Source organism: Cannabis sativa, chromosome X, assembly GCF_029168945.1.
Source record: "Cannabis sativa cultivar Pink pepper isolate KNU-18-1 chromosome X, ASM2916894v1, whole genome shotgun sequence".
NCBI classification, from domain to species: Eukaryota; Viridiplantae; Streptophyta; class Magnoliopsida; order Rosales; family Cannabaceae; genus Cannabis; species Cannabis sativa.
Genome location: NC_083610.1, coordinates 82,983,212 through 83,005,603, shown reverse-complemented (window position 1 = coordinate 83,005,603; position 22,392 = coordinate 82,983,212). Strand labels below are relative to the sequence as shown.

At 29.5% G+C, this 22,392-nt stretch overlaps 1 long non-coding RNA gene across 1 annotated transcript; it reads left to right on the top strand.

The window, feature by feature from the left end:
- The first annotated feature begins 3,142 nt into the window (after nucleotides 1-3,142).
- Nucleotides 3,143-4,177, top strand: LOC115714833 (uncharacterized). The gene is made up of 2 exons (XR_004011131.2): nucleotides 3,143-3,885; nucleotides 3,965-4,177. It is a non-coding gene; the product is annotated as an uncharacterized LOC115714833 (long non-coding RNA).
- Nucleotides 4,178-22,392: the final 18,215 nt, after the last annotated feature.

The window sequence follows — 22,392 nt, the reverse complement described above, 5'->3', positions numbered from 1 at the left end:
TCTTTTTTTTTTTAAGAAAAAATTACAATAGTGTTTAGTACACTATTATACGTTGTATTTGCATGGTATAATTAATATTATATTTTTATATAGGACGTACTACATAATATTAACTTGTATTAGTAATTCTCTCAAAAAAAAAAACTTGTATTAGTAAATATTATTTTAGATTTTGTGTTTTGTAAAAGTTATTAATTGGATTTTTTATTTTGTTAAATGATAAAATGAACCCTATATTTTCTAAAATGGTACAAATAGGATATTGAGCTCAATTTTCAACAATTTTATTTTTTAACATAACTAATTTTAAGACAATTTCTAACACGAACAGATAGAGAAAATATCATCAGTTTTGTCATAACATCTCTAAATCAGATTATTATTATTAAGTTTTATTTTGACGAAAAATCAATTCATGGTCTTATTTGTAAAATTTTAGAAAATATATGATCTATTTTGTCATTTAACAAAACAAAAAGTCTAATTAATAATTTTTACAAAACACAGAATCCAAAATAATATTTATCCTCTAATATATACAAGCATAATTTAATATAATATGATATAATACAATACTATATCAAAAACAATTACTATGTGTTATATTAAAAAAATTACTATCTAAAATCTTCATTACAAATTGTAATTAAGGCAATGATGAAAAAAAAAGTCTTAGTCATTATGTACATTTTCAATATATTATAGGAAGAAAAGAATTGTGGCATAAGAACCTAACATTTTGTGTTTGTAACCAACACATCTAATGATATTTTTAGCGGTATGAGATTAGTATAATTGTAATTTTAGTTTAGTTTCGTCAAAATAGTCTATGTTAATATCTTAAACATAACACAATATATAAAATCCAAATTTTAATTAGTCATTGAATTTGAATAAAAACATGTAGTATAAATTACTTATAAATTTTCTTTCAACAAATTTAAAGACTAATTTTATACCGATAAAAATTATAATTTTACTAATATTTGTATGTATGATGCTAAAAGAATTATTAAATTTATGTTGATTATAAATTTAAAATTTTAAATATTTATTTGGCAAATATCCTGTTTATTACAAATTAGTTAGTCTATATGTAATACTTTATTTACAAATATAAGTAAAAAAATGTTAGCCATTACCTTAGGAATATTATATATGTATATGTACACGTATTTATATATCAAATATATGTGGTTGTCCTCGTTGAAAACAAAACTTTGCAACTTTTTGAAGGAGCTTTCAAGTGCACAAAATATTTTGGTGATGATAATTCATAAAAATATTCAGAATCCTTATCATCCACGTACGTCCGGTGTGCCATGTATTTATCTATGTGGATTCCTTTATTAATTTTATTTTATCAAAAGCTTAAAATTAGTACTCCATCCATCTATATAATATAGGGTTATTTGCGGCAAAACCCCCTAAAGTAGGGAGGTTTTTACAACTAACCCCCAATTCTAAAATTTTTGCCGCAAAACTCCCTAAACTCAAGTTCTATTAGCATTTAGCCCTTTCCGTCCATTTTTATCTGTTAAATGCCATGGTGGAATGTCCACGTGTACACAGTGTACACGTGGCAAAATTTTATTAGTCCACGCAATAAATATTTTAAAAAATAAAAAAATTAATTATTTAAAAATAAAAAAATAAAAAAATAAAAATATCTTTAAAAATTAAAAAAAAAAAATTATATTCTTTTTCTTTTTTTTTTTTTCTCTTTTCTTTCTTCTTCTTCTTCTTCTTCTTCTTCTTCTATACCCGCCTCTTTCCTTCTAACCCTATCACAATCACACCCTCAGTCACACCCTCACCCTCCCTTCTCACACCTCCCCACAAACTCATACTTAGTCTCATCCACCTCCAACTTCAATCATTTCCACTCATACACATCCCCTCACATTTTCAAAACCCCCCAACCCCACAAACTCCAAAACCCCAAACTCCTCTCTCACCCTCTTCAAGATCCTAGACTCGACGCACCCAAGCTTCCCCACCTCGGCAACGCAGGCCCGGCCCAAGGGCTCATCCAATTCCTCCTCGTCCTCCTCAACACGACTGATCCCATCCACCAGAACTGCTTCGGCAAGATGAGAGCTCGGCGGCTACCCCGTCGAAGAAGCAGTTCTCCTGACGGTGAGTGGTGACGAGGAACGGAGTGAGGAGGTCGGTGAGCGGCGGCGTCTGGAAGTCGAAGCTTGACAGAGAGAGAAGAAGAAGAAGGCGGCAGTTCACAGAGAGAGAACGAGGAGAAGAGTGGGGTTAGGGTTATTAGGGTTTTTTTAATTTTAATTTTTTTAAAATTGTTTTTTTAATTTTTAATTTTTTAATTTGTAAAGAAAAATATTTTTTTTTATTTTTAAATAATTAATTTTTTTATTTTTTAAAATATTTATTGCGTGGACTAATAAAATTGTGCCACGTGTACACTGTGTACACGTGGACATTCCACCATGGCATTTAACAGATAAAAATGGACGGAAATGGCTAAGTGCTAACAGAACTTGAGTTTAGGGAGTTTTACCGCAAAAATTTTAGAATTGGGGGTTAGTTGTAAAAACCTCCCTACTTTAAGGGGTTTTGCCGCAAATAACCCTATAATATATAATGTTAAACTATATACGCGGTATAGATATTTGTAACAAATACATAAAATTATATATATATATATAAATTATAAATTTATAAAATATCAGATTTTTAATTATAATTATGTATACAATTTCTTATTTTATATATATCTTTAAGTATTATCTCCTTTTGATGAGAGTGTGGCATGCCAACTTGGAGCTTGTTCACCTTTTTTGTGATACAGTGGATATAATTGGTTAGGTATCCATGCAATAATTAGATTCTTATTAATTTGTGACTAAATTCACATTGTTTGGTAACCAAAGGACTCCCTTGTGGTTAGTTTGGTAAATTTATATTTGTTATACTTATTTATTGAACTATTTAATAACAAGTCTAATGTATTACGGGACATAAACAATAATTTTCTTAATAAATATATTGTTGAATAGGTAGAATAAACTCATGATTTAATTTGTGAGGTGACCTCATCAATATTGTTGGGATGTTATTTTGACAAAAATATTTTATTATTTATTATTAATTTCGGCTGGAGTATTTAAATTGAGTAATTTGCGGCATAAATACCTAAGTTTTATGTCGGGTAGCAGATAAATACCTAAGTCGTATTTTTGGCGGTAAAAATACCTTCCGTCACACTCTTGGAACTTCCGTAGGTACCTCTCCGTTTTCTTCTAAGTAAGTGTCCATGTGTCACCCTTCTATTAGTCCACATCATTTAAATTCTATCTCTTATTTAAAAATTCATTTAAGCATTTTAAAATTAAAAAAAAATACATAATAAAATTAATAAAATATCTCATAAAATTAAAAAATTATTTTTTCCCTTTTCTCTTCAATCTCATCCACGATCTTCTTCTCTCTCTTCTCTTCTTCTTCTCTTCTTCTTCATCATCAATCCCTAAAATTTATCATCCCTCCCGTTTTCTTTTTCTATTTCCATCAATATCACTCTCAATCTTTCTATTGCAAACTATAATTTTTTTTTCTATCTATTAGTAAAATTAAAAACCCTAAATCATAACCCCACCATACCTGCACACATTAACTTGTGGGAAGCTTTTCGACAATCAGAGTTGAAAACTATACAAATGATGATTTAAAGAGATACACCATTAACGATTGAGGATTGGGCAGATTGAGTCTCCAAAAAACGACTTGATCGACCACCTTCCCAGACTTAGGCAACCACCACCGCAAGCTCAGGAAGGTACAATAAGGATGTGGCTTTTTGGTTTCAGACTTTTGGATCCGAGGTTGCTGCATCGGATGAGTTCTCTCGAAAAATAGGTAATTAATTTCTGGGTTTTTTTTACTTTGATAAGTTCGATATTTACTTTTGGATCTGTTTGAATGGAAATCGTTTAAGGAATGGAAGAGAAGATCAAGTGAAAGAGATAGATCTGGTGGGAAAGTAATTTGGAGATGTGCAACTGTGAGAATCAATATATGTATATTTTGTTTTATGCTTTGATATTATAATGTGTTGTGTATAAGTTAGGGAAAATCATTTCAATATGTACAAATTTGAGTTTGTAGAACAAGAATATGGAACAACCTATTAATTTTTTGGGTTTTTTTTCTTGGGTTTTTTTTTTTAACTTGAATCTGGTTTTGGAAATGTTGAGATGATGAACAGTGGTTTTGAATATGGTGAAGATGATGAGTACGATAACTGAGGGTGATGAGTACAATGATGTTTTTTTTAAAAAATTTTATGCAAAATGATATTTTTTTTTTAAAAAAAAAAAGGTAAGAATAATAGAATATATATATATTTTTTATTTTTTTAATATATTTTTTATTTTAAAATGATTTTTAAATAGGTTTAAATGAATTTTAAAATAAAAAATAAAATTAATGATGTGGACTAATAAAAGAGTGACACGTGGACACTTACTTGGAAGAAAACGGAGAGGTACCTACGGAAGTTCCTTGAGTGTGACGGAAGGTATTTTTACCGCCAAAAATATGACTTAGGTATTTATCTGCTACCCGACATAAAACTTAGGTATTTATGCCGCAAATTACTCTATTTAAATTAGTTTTCATATTTTGTGCATTTAACTTTTATATTAATTAATTTAATTTTGGAAGGAAAATTGTCTAGCTTTCTTATTTATGGAAATAAGGTAAAAATGGTAAGTTTGGTTACTCATTTCTATCTTACCTGATCTTGTGTGAGTTTCCCAATTTGTTAGATCATATTTTTTGAGGAGAAAACCAGAGCTAAACTTTCCTTTTCTATAAAAAAAAAGTTGTACTTACTGCTCACGATTCTGTATGTACATAAATGGAAATTCCTGGGCTAATTGAAGATTTATTTTAGGGAAGTTTCTAGTGGACTGTGGTCTTGTTCAGACCGTGTGTAAGCTGTCAATAAGGTGTATATTGATTATAAATACACCTTATAGCAGCTAGGCTTAGTATCTCTTTCATACACTTTGAATTGTATATCTTAATGAAAGAGTGTCTTTGTTTGTAGAGAAGAGCTTGTTCGACTCTTACTCTGTTTATTTGTATTTTGTATTATCTTGAGTCTGTATTCAAGCCTACAAAGAAGAAGAACAACATTGCTACCTTTGGGAGAAGGTTTTTCAAAGCTTTCGAGAGATTACTTTTCAAGTCTTGCATCGCGAGGAAGCAAGCACTGTTTAAGAAGATCGAAGGGAGTTCGAGCACTTGAAATTTCAGCAAGATTCGACTAAAAGATAGAGTACATCAAACTTGCGTCATATAATGAGAACATGGGCTGGGCGGAGGGATGTTGTGCTGTACAGCCTCATCTTTCTAGGAAATATATACATATATACAATTATAGCTTCCTCGTATATTTGTTATCAAATTTATTTTGACTTTTCAATTTAACTTTTTTGTTGTGCAATTTTTATAAATATAATATAATATTATATTACAAAGAAGTGGTAAATCAATTCTTATTTTTATCTTTACTTTTTTATTTTAAAGGAAAAATAAATTACTTAATTAAACAAATATTTAAAAGTAATATAAGAATTAAAAAGTCTAATAAAAATTATATAGTTTATTTTCTCATTTATTAAAGAACTAAGCCATGTTCCTAATATTAGTCACAATTAAGTTATATTGGGTAAACCCACAATATCACCTATCGAGTTTTATGACATTTTAAAATTTGTGAGCTAAATTTCGTGACATATCAGTAATGTTTGGTGAGTTTAAAAAAATTGAATTGAAGAAGCTTCTTAAGATAGTTTAATGTGACCCATTCATTAAGTTGGTAATTTTAATACACATGTAAATTTTTATCATAGTTTTAGAATACCACTCAGTGTATTGTAGTTTTGTTGTAATTTTGGAACAGAAATTAGGATTTTTAATCTTAAAATTTAAAATGCTATCATTATGATATTATGTAGTATTGAATATATTTTGGAATGTAAATCACAACAATGATGTTGATTTATACCTATTTGATAGTTGTAGAAAAAAGATAATATTTTATATAGACTAAATAAGTTAAAATTTTAGTGAGCACTAAAGAGAGTAATTTTGGTCTCCCTAAATATTTTTTTCTGGCTCCGCCACTAAATAAGAGGGAGTCTATTTATGCATAAGTCAATTACTTTGTATTTTTGAGATCTATTTAATGAATCTTAGGCGTAGCCCCATGAACTAGTAACAATTTGAAAGGATTGTGTTGAAACAACGTACAAAAATTTTGTGTGTTTTTACTTTTCTACACTGTTTTTTTTTAGTTTATTCTAGAGTTACAGAATTGTCTTCTGTAACTGCAGAAAAATTATTTCAGTACCAATTTTATTATTCTGTATTTAATTAAGTATTTAATCAAATAATAAATTAGAAATATTAAAATACGAAATTTGAGAGTTATTTGTTACCATTTTTAATATTGTTAAAATGTTCGAATGCTCTAACATTCAAAACTCCAAGAATGGTGACACGCTAACCATAATGTCCAAGAAACCTCAAGAAGAAGAAGACATAATGTCTCACAATAGGTAATACAATGTATGTTATATTGTGTAGCTGATATTTGCTCGTCGTAATTAATTCAATCCTGGATTAAATTATTGGATAGTAGGAAAGAATATTCTCAAATATCTCAGAAAATATTAGAGATTATATATTTGTGTATTTAGGTAGTGATTTTAACTTCAATTTTTAATCAGACAGAGACAGAAATGGTCGAAACTTGACACTTGTATTAGTGTTCACACTAAGAGGAGTGTTGTAGCCTAACTAACAAACACTATAAAAATAGATACCTTTAATGATAATTATTTAGTCACAACAAAAATTTTTATGACTAAAGGTGATTTTTAATCATAACAAAAAGTTGGTTGTAACTAAAATATATTATTTAAATACAAGTTATCACTAATTTAGTTTTAGTCACAATAAATATTTTGACTCAAAATACACTTAGTCATAATAAATTGTGATTTTTGTGACTAATACCTTTAGCCACGGACATTTTAGTCACAACATAGGAATGATGATTTATCACTACTACAAACTACACTTTTGGTGTCAGTTTTAAAGTGACACTTATACCTATGAACCGACACATATTCTACAGTCACAAAAAGTCAGAGTTTAAGTGTCAGTTATAAACCGAGACGAATGAGTTTTGGTGTCATTTTAAAACTGCACTTAAAGTGTACATATATATTTTTCCCTTTAATGTTAGTTTAAAACCGACACTGATTGGTATAAATGTGTGTTTTAAACTGATACTAAAAAGGGTATTTTCGAAAGAAAAAAAATTGTCAAAATAGGTTTTAGTAATTCAGAAATTACAAAATTTAAGTTATAATTTTTTTTATAATATTACATAATTTGTGTATTATTTATATTAAAATTATAATTATAATTTTTTTTTGTTTAATATTGGGTTGCCTAGTTTCTTTATGATATCTCTATGAATTTGTTTAATAAAATTCCAATAATAATAATAGGAATAATAAGGAGGAATATTTTTCTCATGATTTAATCAGAACAATATAAAAATGATAAGAAGATCACAACATATATCAAACTCAAATAATCAAACTCAATAGCAAAAAAAAATCTCATAACACATAGAAATTATCAATACAGTTCAAACACAAAAATTGAGTTTCAAAATATTAATAACTTCTGACTGAAACCCTCACCGGAGCACCACCGTATATGGCGGTGGTCCCAGTTTCACAGTGACGCTCGAAGATGGAAGGCACTGATCTAGAACTTTTCAATGAGGGAAAACAAAAAAAAATGAGCTTTGTTTGGCTAGTTGGGACTTTGGATGGATCAATCAGAGTCACAAAAAATGGCTTTCACGAGCTCCACCACAGTCACGAGCTTTGGCTTTCACGAGCTCCACCAACGGTCTGTTTAGGCTAACAACGTGGTCTGGCCGTGGTTGCGCTGAGAACCGAAGAGATCAGAGAGGGATTGAGAGTTACACACACACAGAGAGAGAGAGAGAGAGAGAGAGAGAGAGGGGGGGGGGAGAGAGAGGGAGGCTGAGTAGTTTGAGATGTGGGTAGGTTTTAAATTGGGAAATTTACATGATATACTAATTTTTGCCATTTTTTTACAAAAATACTGCCAGGCGGTATTTTTTACTTTTTTATTTATAAGTTTCATACTGCAGTATACTGTGTTAAGTTTTCACTAGTGTTCTACTAGTGTTTTACTGGTGTTCTACTGTTGTTTTAAGTTGTTCTGCTTTGTGTTTTACTGGTGTTTTATAAAAACACAGTATTTTTAAAAAGATTTCCGTGTGACAGTATTTTTGTAAAAGTTAACCCAAATTCTAGTATTTTTGTAAGTTTCCCTTTAAATTTTGTTTTTATATCATTAGGGTAGGGTTTGGAAATGAGTTTTTTTAGTTGGGCCTTTTGTTCCAAATTAATGCCTTATTATAAGTGTCAGTTTATAACCGAAACCAAAAGATCTTTTAGTCTCGGTTATGAACTGATACTTATACGCAATCTGCATGTATATTTTTTTAAACTCTTTTTGGTCTAGGTTATACTTTTAGTGTCGGTCTACTAACTGACACTTAAAGTCATTATAGGTGTCAGTTATAAACCGATACCAAAGAGTTGGGGTAGTTTTCAGTGTCGGTTTTTTTTTGTAAAAAAAAAAAAAGTCCCTCGAACCAACATCAAAAGTCTATTTTGTAGTAGTGTATAATTAGTTACAACTATGTTACTTTTAGTCACAATTTTTGTTGTACTAAAAGTAAGATTTTTTGTAGTGTAAGAGAATTATTAAACAAATCAGTATTATAGATTCCAACATGGAAGTCGAATACATAGAAACTTGTTATTATAATATTTTATGTGGATTAATATAATTAAGTGTTGCTCACTCAGTGTCAGTATTAACATATAATATAATCGACAATACATTATATTACTACTAAGCCAGAATGAGATAGACAAAACGTACTAACACGTCTGGAGCCTATGGACACATTCTAAAATGTTTTTAGTCTCTTAGACCAAGACAACTAATTCTCTTTCATTGGGCATATAGACTCAATTGGCCCATAATTCCTCCTAAAAAATGGTTATGCTCTTGATTGGTGATTAAAGTAAAATGAGTGTGGCTATATTGTATAGAGAGAATAGAAGAATAATTTTCATTACACCCAAGCTCCCCTTTTCTCCATATGTGTATCAAAGAAGTGTAATTAATATGATTATTGGAGATTAAGGTTGAGATTAAAAGTATGTATATTATTATATCAATGATCTAAAATTAAATATTTAATCTCAAATAATATCAGCATGAGTTTGTATTGATTATTATTAATAATAACATGCTCATTATCTAAGGAGATTCTACATTAATCGTGAAGTTACTGTGACTAAAAGGTTTTATTTTATTTCGAAAAGTTTTATCTTACATATTACATATTACAGTATATGGCATATTATTAATAATTCCCAATCTAATAATACAGTTTACTAATGGGATAAGAAGTATAGAAAATCTTTATTATGAGAAGAGACAAAAACAGTAACATCGCTACTAGTACTACTTTGAATGACTTCACCACTGTATTTATATAAATATATATTTACAAATATACAAACTTTTCTGGTAATATAAGGCCTAACATAAGATGTATGTATGGTAGTTATTTATTAGGAAAGGTGATATTGTGACCGTATACATATCAAGCCACATGGATATATAAATAAAAGGAAGTAGAACAACGCCATGTTAGAAATTTATTATGTATAAACTGGAATATATATGTTTATGTATAAAATGCGGAATTAAATCAAACATATATACACTATGAATAAGGATCGAAATACCTCCAGCCATTGATTCTTGAGCTTCAAACCCACATAAGCTTTGATCTGCAAGGAAAACTGGTTGATGTGGGTAATCGGGCTTCCTCGCTCTCTCTACTCTCTTTAGATGGATTTTGCTGTTATGAACAGAATGAGTGAGGAGCTCGGGGACCGAGACCCTATATTTATAGGTGAGATACTCCATCAGTATCTACGCCACATTAATTGTCAGAATATTTTGACAATTAATTCAGGAAATCAAATCAGGTAATGAATATAGAAATCTGACCATATATAGAATATTACATAATTGATTTTGTCCAGATTCAATGAATATAAAATATTCATTTAACAGAAAATCAATTATTTATTTATTTCCTTAAATAGAAAATCATTTCCTTAATTAGAAAATAATTTCCATAAATAAAATATTCTAATATTCTCCCACTTGGTCAGCATTTAAACTAAAATATTTAAACCCAACGTTCCTCATTATATAATAAACATACGAATCATAGCGACATGTCCTCATTATGAATCGAGTATTATCTTCCATGTATTACAATACATTTACTATATAACAATGTACTTTATGTGGCAATGTACTTAAGCGAATAAACCCTAACCCTTATGTTTATTCAGGTCCTCTTACGATAATTTTCTCAGATGAAATTAAGGTGCACATAAATATGAGAAAATATCGAAATTAGAGTTTCATTAAATAATTTTTGGTTGTACAAATAAAAAAAAACTGCATATGGGTTAACTGAATCCCATATTTACTTTATGATCCTTGAATTTGTGTTGCGGCATGCCTTTAGTCAAGGATCTATGCGATCACCCAATTCAGTTTGCGTGATTAATGACCACTTATCACGCCTTTTTATGGCTAAATACTTAATGTCGATATGCTAGCTTCGACCAGTACTCTTAGAGTTATTAGCCATAAATATTGTAGCTGAATTTATCGCAAAATTTTCTTAATGGCCTAATGAAACTGTAATTCTGAACTCTAGGCCTACTATGAAACTCTATAATACATCATACGAGATGTATCCTCAAAACAATAAATGAATCTGACTTCTATAGTGGAAATAACAATCAAGATTTTCTACAATATAACTTACTGGTAATCTTAAGGACGTAATATTGATTTACGTGAATCAATACAACCAGTGAAGTACATTAGAATCTAATTGGTTAACTATATTTCCAGATGGTCAATTCATCTTAACAAAATATGTATGAATATAATTTTTTTTAGTATCTTAAAGACACCTCATCACTTTGTATGAAAAATAAAGTGGTCTTAACTTTAGTTATTCCGATACTACTTAACGATCCTGAACCAAATGTAATGCAAAGTCTTATTCAGACTCTTAGGCATACATTAGGCTTCTAAAATAGAAGCAAATGAATGTTCTTAATTTATTCTCATTCCAAATCATTTTTTCAGATGTTGGTTTGAGTTGAATTTATCACACTTAAAGATAAAAGTTATATCAAATGAATAATACATAATTTTATTTAATCAGAGATGCTGTGGCTACTCTCTAATTAATTAAAATTATACATGTTATTTATATGCATTATCTCAAAATAATTATTTGAGATATGAATTATTTCAACTTATATAGAAAACTTTTATCATCATTTGCAAGTAACATATTGTCTACGTATAAAACAAATATTACTCCCACTAACCTTCTGGTATATGATGATTTCCATAATTCTCTTTTCAAACCTAAAGGAAAAGATGATATAATACTAATTTGTGAGATGTTTGTTTTAATCTACAGGTAGACACCTTAAGCTTGCATATGTTCACCACTATTAGAGGAAAAATTTATGGCAGTCTGTATACATTCTCCTCTAGTTCACTGTTTGGAACTGATTAATGAATTGAAACGAGCAACAAATGCCAAGGTCTATAATAGAATCATTTATAAAAACAAGTGAGAATGTAAATCTCCTTTGTTATTGATTCTTAGTTCAAAATAAACTTCATAAATATGCGGAATAGAACATATCTCCATAAATATGCTCTGATACCAACTGTTAGAAATTTATTATGTATAAACTGGAATATATATGTTTATGTATAAAATGCGGAATTAAATCAAACATATATACACTATGAATAAGGATCGAAATACCTCCAGCCATTGATTCTTGAGCTTCAAACCCACATAAGCTTTGATCTGCAAGGAAAACTGGTTGATGTGGGTAATCGGGCTTCCTCGCTCTCTCTACTCTCTTTAGATGGATTTTGCTGTTATGAACAGAATGAGTGAGGAGCTCGGGGACCGAGACCCTATATTTATAGGTGAGATACTCCATCAGTATCTACGCCACATTAATTGTCAGAATATTTTGACAATTAATTCAAGAAATCAAATCAGGTAATGAATATAGAAATCTGACCATATATAGAATATTACATAATTGATTTTGTCCAGATTCAATGAATATAAAATATTCATTTAACAGAAAATCAATTATTTATTTATTTCCTTAAATAGAAAATCATTTCCTTAATTAGAAAATAATTTCCATAAATAAAATATTCTAATACGCCATCCTTGTCATAATTTTTTTCGCCAATAAATGAAGAGAAAACATATTATCTTCTCCATCGGTGGGCGGTCCCTCCTAACAAGTTGGGATTGGCCAAAATTAGAACCAGAATGTTCGAGAAGAAAAATGAGAAAAGTGATTGATAGTATGTATGTATATATATGATTCTGCTGGTGAGATCGATTGGACTAGTCAATTAGGTAATACTTTATAGGGATTATTTTATAAATACACAAAAATAAAAAATTACAAAAATATAATTTCACAGTATTTTAAATAATTTTATAATTTTTTTGATTTTATTTATAAAAAATATGGTATTTTATATTATATTCTTTTGTTGTTATTTGTATGTTATTTTTTATTATTGTTTTAATAATATTATTTAGATATTATTTTCATGTTATTTTTATTTAATTTTTTTTTTGTTATTTTTATGTTAATTTTATAAAAAATTATAGAAATATAAAAAAAATTCTGTAAACCTAAATTTTTTAATTTATATAGTAAATTTCTTGGAATATTAGTTTGGAGCCGGGCGCACAATGATAGTCGACCGACACAAATACAGAGCCCATTATTGGATCTTGGTAAGTGGACCCTGGCTGGCCCAATTCGTTCACGGCCCTATTTCTCTAGGATTACTAATTACTAACTTGCTTTTAGTGGGTTGTGTGCATTGCAGCTACTCGGCCACATTAGGCAACATTTTCAGCCTTTCTTTGGACCATATTTTTGGCTATTACAATATCCACAAAAGAAGTACCACACAAATAAGGTGAAATTACACAAAATAATGAAAAGAAAAAGTAGAAATTATATGGAATATTATTAGAGTTTATTTTTTTATGGCATAAATAAATTATATTATAGATTATGCATTTTTTTTTATTTTTTTACATTTATATGGAATCTTTTATGCCATATTTTTGTAAAAAAAAAAGATAGAAATTTCATATTGGTAGAACAATAACAAGTTTTACTAGAAAAGTCACCGTTGCCAAAAAAGTCACCGGTACTAGAAAAGTCACTGTCGCCAAAAAAGTTACCGTCACCAGAAAAATTGACTAGAAAAGTCACCAGAAGTAGATGTCTCAGATATAAACAAAAATAAAACCGGTTCTATAACATAATAAATAAAAACAAATAACTCAAACATGTTATAATTGAAATATAACTAGTTCTGTAACATAATGAATAAAAATAAATAACACAAAATAACTCAAACCAGTTATAATGAAAATAGAACCAGTTCTATAACAATATTATAATGAATAAAAACAAATAACATGAAATAACTCAATCCGATTATAATTAAAATAGAACCGGTTATATGACATAATGAATGAGTATTTTTGGGGTAAATATGGTATGTGTGTAATTATTTGGTGGGTTGGAGCATGTTGAATGAATATTTTTATTTGAGTTATTTTATTTAACTAGTCTTGTGTGTGAGTTTTTATTTTAGTTGCTTTACGGAACCAGTTTTTTTGTCTCAAACTTTTAACTAGTTAATAAATATAACTGGTTTTTCTATATTATATTTTGAGTTATTGTGTGTTATTCTTTGTGTTTATTTATTTTATTATGGAACCGGTTCTTTTCATATTTATGCGTCAATATTTTTAGAATTGATCCCCATTTTTTAAAAAAAAAAATTATAATCAGTTTTTATGAGGTATTATGTATTATGAGGTATTTTGTTGTGGAACTAGTTTTATTTTTAATTTATGTTTCAGTGTTTTAGGAATTGATTTCGTCTTTGTTTTTTGATTGTAAGCAGTTTGAGTTATTGCGTGTTACTTGTTTGCATGCATTATGTTATATAACCGGTTTGAGCTATTTCGTGTTATTTATTTTTATTTATTATAACACATTTATAGAACCAGTTCTATTTTAATTATAACTGGTTTGAGTTATTTTATGTTATTTATTTTTATTCATTATGTTACAAAACCGGTTATATTTCAATTATAACCAGTTTGAGTTATTTGTTTTTATTCGTTATGTTATAGAATCAGTTCTATTTTTAGTTATATCTGAGACATCTATTTCTGGTGAATTTTCCAGTGACTTTTTCGGCGACGGTGACTTTTTCAGCGACAGTGATTTTTACGTTGGCTTTTTTGGCCTAGACAATTTTTCCGATGCCGGTGACTTTTCCAGTGAAACTTATTATTACAATGTTTATTAAATTTATTGATTATTTTATTTCACATTTTAAACTTTAATTATTTTTTAATCTCATATTTTTTTGTATTATTTATTTATGTCATATAAAAGTAAAATTTTCTATATTTTCCCATATATATGAAAAAACTCTAAAAAAAAATGGTGTCTTACAAAAATAAAGGAGTTTTTGACATGGTGATTAGAAGGAAAAGGAAATTTATTAGGGCCTTTTCTAACGATGTGTTAACTGGACTTTTGGATCGTAGCCCCGTTGGTAATTATTTTAGGGATAATTATATGAAATATTAATTTTTTAAAAAAATTACATTTCTACGTTTAAAGTTTTTTTTATATATATTTTTACAATATTCTATAAAAGTACAAAAAAAAAAAACAATAAAAAAATTACATAAAAGTAACATCAAAGCAACAACAAAGCAACATAAAAGAAATAATGATAAAAAAATCAACAACAAAATAACAAGAATACAACATAAAAATACACCAAAAGACTATTTTATATAAATAAAATCTAAAAAATTGTAAAAAAATATTAAAAACTCTGTATAGACAGTATTTTTGTAATTTTTTTTGTTGTTTTTGTATGTTTTGAAATTATCACATTATTTTATCCATAATTTTAGTGAGGTCTTTTGTTCTTCTTGCCCTGTGATTGATAATGACTTGTTTGAACTTATTGATCTTGTTGTCAAAGGTGTTCGCGGTACGGGCGATGTGGGTTGTGACTTATTTTTCAAATCAAACCACATATGTTTGTTATTGTAATTTCTCAAACTGCAACCGCACCGCAAGATTTTAAAACTATTCTCTAACTGTACCAATGGTACATACATAGTTGGGTCATAAGCATCCTCACTTCTAGGCACGCATCTGGTAAAATTATTGGCATCTTCATTCCTTCTTTCTGAATTTTGATCACCACCACCATCGTTTCTCCTTGAACGTGATGTTCTAGTGGTATGGGGTCTTTGAGATCCCATTGGCTCTTTTCTAAGGCAACATGTAGTTTCTTTAGGGCGATTTTCATCGTTTTGATTGTTATCAGCCATTGAATATAGATGATTTCTGTTTATATGGAGGGATTTTTCTGAGTTTTATCATTAAGGCTCTCAATGAAAGTACCAAACCATTAACGCAGATTTTCATTAACCAAAACTAAATAGCCTTTTAGTAATAGATATTTTACAAAAATTAATAAGTAATAAAAGATATAATAACTTTAGATATTTTTACGTAGTTTTGTAGTTAAAATCTACATACTCCACGAATCCTTCTTCTTAGGGATATTTTCTGAATTTAGGGTATAACAACAGTCATTCCCATTGGAGTTTTAGCAATCTTTGAACTTTCAAGTCCAAACTTTTTTACCAAATTCATAACATATTTGCTTTGAGAAACAAATATACTATCATCTAACTGCTTGACTTGTAAACCAAAAAAATAGTTCAACTCTCTTACCATACTCATCTCAAATTCCTCTTTCATCAGTTTCACAAAAACCTGCACCTTATTGTTAGAAGTAGAACCAAAAATAATATCATCTACATATATCTAAGCAATGATTATGTTAGATTTATTATTTTTGATAAATAAAGTCTTATCTACTCCTCCCCTCTTGTAACCATCAGAAACTAGGAACTGAGTTATTCTCTCATACCAAGCCCGTGGGGCTTGTTTCTCTAATTTGTAAACATGATCAGGTGCCTGAGGATCCTCAAATCCTTTCAGTTGTTCAACATAGACTTTCTCATTCAAGATTCCATCGAGAAATACTGATTTGACATCCATTTGGAATAACCTGAAACCAATCAAACAATCAATAGACAATAATAATCTAATTGATTCAAGTCTAGCAACAGGTGTAAAAGTTTCATCAAAGTTTATTCCTTCCACTTGTGTACACCTTTGTGCCATAAGTCCTACTTTATTCCGAATAACTAAGCCAAACTCATCAATTTTGTTCTTATAAATCCATTTTGTACCAATAATATTGATATACAATGGTCTAGGAATAAGAATCCACACTTTGTTCTCTAAAAAATTGCTCTAACTCTTCCTGCATAGCTTTAATCCAAAATGCATTAGTTAAGGCTTCTTTCACATTCTTAGGTTCAACCAAGGATAAAAAAACAAACAAATTGAGGAACACTACTAAACCTTCTTCTTGTTACCATGCCATCTTTTGGATTTTCAAGAATTATATCTCCTGGATGATTCAATTTAACTTTACTTGATGGCTCGTTTTAGACTTTATCTGAGATGATATTTGGAAACTTCTTTTCTATTTTCTCAGTATCTATTTCATCAGATTCATGATCTGTTTGAACAGACACCTGAGTTATTGCAAGAGGAGAGTCGATGACAGTATTATTTTTTTTTTCAGTAGGTGTATCAATAAACCTATCAATATTTTCTTAAGAGGAAAACTCAGATAAATCCCTAGAATCATCAATGACAACATTAGTAGACTCCATTACAGTTTGGGTTCTCATGCTGTACACACGATAAGCCCTACGTTAGTGGAGTATCCAATAAAAATACCCTTATCACTCTTGGCATCAAACTTACCAAGATGTTCTCTATCTCTCAAAATGAAACAAGCACAACCAAAAACATGAAAATAAGCCACGCTTGGTTTCTTACCTTTCCAGGCTTCATAAGATGTTTTTAAAATACCTGGATGAAGAAAAACAAAATTAATGATATAGCAAGCAGTATTAATTGCCTCAGTCAATAATCATTTGGTAAGTTTCTTGTTATTTAGCATCACTCTAGCCATTTCTTGAAGGGTGCAATTTTTTCTTTCAACTATCTCATTCTGTTGAGGAGTTTTGGGTGCTGAAAACTCATGAGAAATACCTGCAGACTTACAAAAATCATCATACACAGAGTTTCTAAATTCTTTACCATGATCACTTCTTATGCGCACAATCTTACCAATATTGTAATCCTTTTCAACTTTCAATTTTAAACAAAGATATCTGATTTTTCTCTCAAGAAATCTACCCAGGTAAATCTAGAAAAATCATCCACATAAACAAATATATACCTTTTTCTATTTAAACTCTCAATTTGAATTGGACCCATAAGATCCATATGAAGCAATTCTAAAACTTTTGAAGTATTTATATCAAAAACACTTTTATGTGTGATTAGATTCTTTACCTAGTTTAGGTAAACCACGAACAATACCTTTATGTGACAACTTTTTCAAAGTTTTGAAATTAATATGACCAAGTTTAACAAGCCGCACATCACTATTGTTATTCACAACATATTGACACATAATTGAAGGCAACATGGTATAGCAATTATCATTAGATCTAAAACCTTCAAGCATATTCTCACCATTTTTGTTCAAAATAAAGCAGTTGTCTTTATCAAAGTTAACAGTGTAACCTTGATCACATATTTGACTTATGCTAAGCAAATTAGCTTTAAGTCCTTCCACAAGAAGCAACATTTTGATCTTAGGTAAACCTTCAATGTCACGAGTACCTATTCCGAGAACATTACCTTCAACTCCATTTTCAAAGGTTACGGATCCACAATGCATAGATCTTATGTTTGTAAGAATAGACCTATCACCTGTCATATGTCTCGAGCACCCACTGTCAAATACCAAAAATGTGAAGCACTTCCTCTATCATATTCAAAACTAAAACTAGCCAAACATTTATTCTTTTTAACCTAAATTTTAAGAACATTTTTCCTTTTTACTCTCTTTGATTTTTTAAAATATTTAAATCTCTCAAATTTTGGCAAAGTTCTTGAGAGTAAAATACTTAGGTCGAATATGACATTTTCTGCCACAAAAATGGCAGGTAGGAATGAATTTTTCAAGCTTACCATTATTTTTACTTGCTAACTGTAACTAATCTGTTAACACTACAAAGCTAGTTGATGCAACAACTTTCTAAGAAGTTGGAACAGACATATTAGCATGCAGACTTCCACCAGAAACAAAAAAGGTTTTCTTTGAAATTTGAGACTTTGACGCTCCAAGTCCCACATGATTCCTTTGACCTGAATTCTGTATCTCCTCAAAAATAGAAGAACCAGGATTAAGCATTCTACATTTTTCTCAATTGCATTTACATCTTTTGACAACTTACTAATTTTATCATTTTTTGAAATTATTTCTTTTTCAAATTTTCATTTAATTCAAAAAGTTGCTTGATTTCAAATAACAATTCTTTATTCTTACTTACCAAGGTTTGGTTTTCAGAACAAATTTTCAACAAAGAATCATACATCTTCTTGTAAGATTCTCTTAAAGATTCATCATTATCTGAATTTTCTTCATCTTTGGAGATATTATTCAAACACACAAAATTTTTACCTTTGGATATAGAATTCGGGATAACAAAAGTTAAAGTAACATTACCTTTCTCATCTTCACTACTCTCGGAGTCATTATCACTCCAAGAGGTGATTATACCTTTTTTATTTCTCTTCAAGGTATTTGCACATTCTAACTGGATATGACCAAATCTCTCACACTCCCTGCACTCAATATTTTTCCTGTTAGATTGAAAAGGTTTAAAAGAAGAATAAATACATTTTGAGGTCTTAGAATTAGACTTCTTATTTTTAATTTTTTTATGTATTTCTGAAAATTCACTGCAATCAAAGCCATGTCACTATCAATATCTTCATCATCTGATGCTTCATTTTCAGTACTTTTGAAAGCAATAGTCTTTTTTTTTCCTTGGAGGTACTCGATTTCTCCTTTGAACCAATCTTTTAATTTAATTCAAAGGTGCGAAAAGACCCCATCAATTCTTCTACTTTCATAGTACTGAAATCCTTTGCCTCTTCCATAGCCGTGATTTTAACATTGAACCTGTCAGAAGTACTCGTACTATCTTTCTCACCAAAATAGAATCATCAAGTTTCTCACCAAAGGCAAAATATTCATTAAAAATGTCAGATAATCTTTCATGGAATTCAGAGAATATCTCAGAATTAGTCATTCTTAGATCATCAATCCTAGTTTGTAACATGATGAATCTAGATCTTTTAACATTTGCAGTTCCTTCAAACTAAGTTTGAAGGATAGTCTATGCATCTTTAGCAGAAATACAAGCAGAAACAAGTTTGTTTAAACTTTCACCAACACTATTAAAGATAGCATGAAGAGCTTTATTGTTATAACTAGATAACTTCTATTCTTCTGTAATCCATAAAATTTCAAATTTTACCTTTGTGCTACCATCCTTATTTTCCTCCGAGGGAAGAGACCATCCAGACAAAATTATTTTCCATGCTTTTTTATCTTGTGCTTTAATGAAGGCTCTCATCCTCACTTTCTAGTAGAGATAGTTTATGTCATTGAGTAGCGGAGGACGAGATACCGAACTTCCTTCTACAAAGAAAGACATTTCACACGAAAAAACAAATTAAACAAAAATTAAAGAAAACAAGATTTCACTAAGAGTTTAGTAAACTACTCTAATACCAATTGAAATTCCATTTTTATAATTACCAAGTAAATTTATCAAACAATTTAAATAATGCAGAATTGTAGTAAAATTATTTAGACAAAAATTATCTTTGTTCTGTGAGACACTAAATCTGACAGAACAGACATATACTGCAGATAGTAAAAAATGCAAAAAATAAAATGACACAAGACATTTTCTACGTGGTATCAACAACTCTTTTGAATTGCTTCTAGTCCACGGGGCCATGTTTAGAGAATGAAATTTATTAGATGAATCTCAAGTGATTACAAAACCAAAGTGACTTATACAAATAAAGACTCCCTCTTTGAATAAACTGCAATTGTTGTAATCTATTCTTCTAATCAAATTTCTAAAGTGCCGAGACCTTGAACTCCCTTCAAATCGTAGCACTTGCACACTTTATCCCAAAGAGTGACTCACAAGCAATCTTCCTACCGAAGAGTGTCTAACTTGCAATCTTCCCCTCGAAGAGTGGCTCACTTACAATCTTCCTCCCAAAGAGTGACTAACTTGCAATCTTCCTCCCGAAAAGTGATTCACTTTCACTTTTGCTCTCAAAAAGTGACTCACGAACAAGACTTCTCTCGAAGCTTGATGAACAATATCTAAAGTGTTCAACCTGCATAATTTCAACAAGAAGCAATACAGAATAGCATAATAATAAAATACTAAATACTTGTTGGACTCAAGTTCTTCACATAACAAAGAAAACACTCTCTAACTTTAAAGTAATTTAAGAAATGATACACCAAGAGAGCTAACCAATACCAACAATATAAGAGTGTATTTATACACTTTAGAAATCCTCTAGGTTGTGGTCAAACAATCAAGAAATAATCATGTCAATAAATAAAAATCTTCTCAAATAAAAAAGTCAAAATCTGTTTAAACACACAGTCAGTCCGTTCAAACAGGTACATTGAACCTGGACAAGTTTTCAGCAAAATTTCCATAAACTAATAAGACAACTTTGACTACATTAACACACATAGTTGTACACAGTTTCTTGGTCAAGAAATCAGATAAAAATGAATAAAATATGATTAAGAATTTCCTTAAAAAACAAAGATAAAATTAAATATTCTAAACAAGGAAAACTCATATTTAATTCACACAAAGTCAAAAGAGAATAAAATATGATTTTGAAAGCTTTTTCACACTAAGAAAATGAAACTATATTTTCGAACATAATAAATAAACAAATAAAAATAATTTCAAAAATACCACAAATATTATTTTTGTCTTATATTATCAAATATGCCAATAAAAAATTTTACAATATTTTTTTAAAAAAAAGAAACAAGAAACAATCATTTAATTTTAAAGATCCAAATTTAGATATTTTTGCTTATTTCTTGTTGGATTGGGGATATGTGTAAAGTCTTTTTTTGGCAAGTTAGGTGACAAAATAATTTTTCCTTTTTATGGTAAGATTGCTATGCATTCATTTTCGAAATCTTACCTCTTTTATTCGGTTATTAGTTGTCATTTTCCTTGTTTGGAAAGTTGCACTTTCAGCTGAACTTTCCTTTGTTGAAAACTTCTCAAAAGAGAAGGAATTCTCTTTTGGAAAGTTATCTTTTTTAGGGAAACTTTGTTTATTGCCTTTTCCTTATTGATTTCGATTGTATCTTGATACAATCAGAATATCTAATCTGTTTTTGCCAGGAATCAAGCATTGAAAGAAGATCGGACCCGATTTTAGTAAGTTTCCCGTTTCTGGGCAGATCTGCTTCGTCAGCATCCGAATCTGATGTATCAGATCGTGTTTCTTTTGGAAAGTTTTTGTACAGCTGCTAATTCGAACTTGTGGTTGCCTCTTTGGTTTCTATGATCTATAAATAGAGCCTAGAGAGCAACCATTCGAATTACCTCTTCCATTATTCATTTTCTACATTTATCTTTTGAGAGAAGAGAGTCTTTCTTTGTTTTGTGAGAGCCTAGTTGTTCACCTAGGTTCTAGTTGTTCTATTTCTGTTCTTACTCTATCCTAGAGGTTGTGAAGAACTACTTGACTGAACAAGAGTTTGGTCTTCGGGAGAAGACTTGATAAAGCCTTACTTCGGGAGGAAGTAAGCACTTGGTCTTCGGGAGAAGACTTGTTAAAGCCTTACTTCGGGAGGAAGTAAGCACTCACACTTCAAGACGAAGGGAGTTCGGGCTTGAAGGTGTTTCAAGAAGTCAGATTCATAAAGTAGATTACAAAGGATTGCGGCAATACTTTAGAGGGAGTCTAAACTTGTTTAAGTCAATTGTCT